At 56.2% G+C, this 372-nt stretch overlaps 1 protein-coding gene across 1 annotated transcript in view; it reads right to left on the bottom strand.

Annotated features, from left to right (window-relative positions):
• Positions 1 to 372, bottom strand: part of ETH_00033975 (uncharacterized protein) — a gene marked incomplete at both ends in the record, with an annotated part of 3,438 nt that overhangs the window by 1,889 nt on the left and 1,177 nt on the right. The gene's annotated exons all lie outside the window — the stretch shown is intronic.

Raw genomic sequence — 372 nt, 5'->3', positions numbered from 1 at the left:
AGGCCGTTACTGCTGCTGCCGTTGCTGCTGGTCGCTGCTGCTGTGGCAGCAGCTGAATGCTGCAGCTCTCCGCACATTGTTGCTTTCGTTGCTGCTGCTGCTGCTGCTGCTGCGTGCTAACGCCACCTTTGCTGCTACCTCTTTGAGCCGACGCGAATCTTATTTAAGAAAACAAAAATCCTGCTGCTGCTGTTGCTGCTGCTGCTGGATTTGCTGCTGCGCCTGCGTCCTTCTCTCCCGCCTTCGTTGCTGTTGACCCTTTTGCTGCTGCTGCTGCTTTTCCTGCTGCTGCAGCAGTTGCTGCTGTTGCTACTGCTGAATCCCTCTTTGGTGCTGTGCAGCAATTTGCCTAGCCACAGCGCTGCCCCTTTG

This window comes from Eimeria tenella, genomic scaffold, assembly GCF_000499545.2.
Source record: "Eimeria tenella Houghton genomic scaffold, Eth_scaff2279, whole genome shotgun sequence".
Taxonomy (NCBI): domain Eukaryota; phylum Apicomplexa; class Conoidasida; order Eucoccidiorida; family Eimeriidae; genus Eimeria; species Eimeria tenella.
Note: the sequence above shows the minus strand (reverse complement) of the source record. Positions and strands in the feature narration are given on the sequence as shown.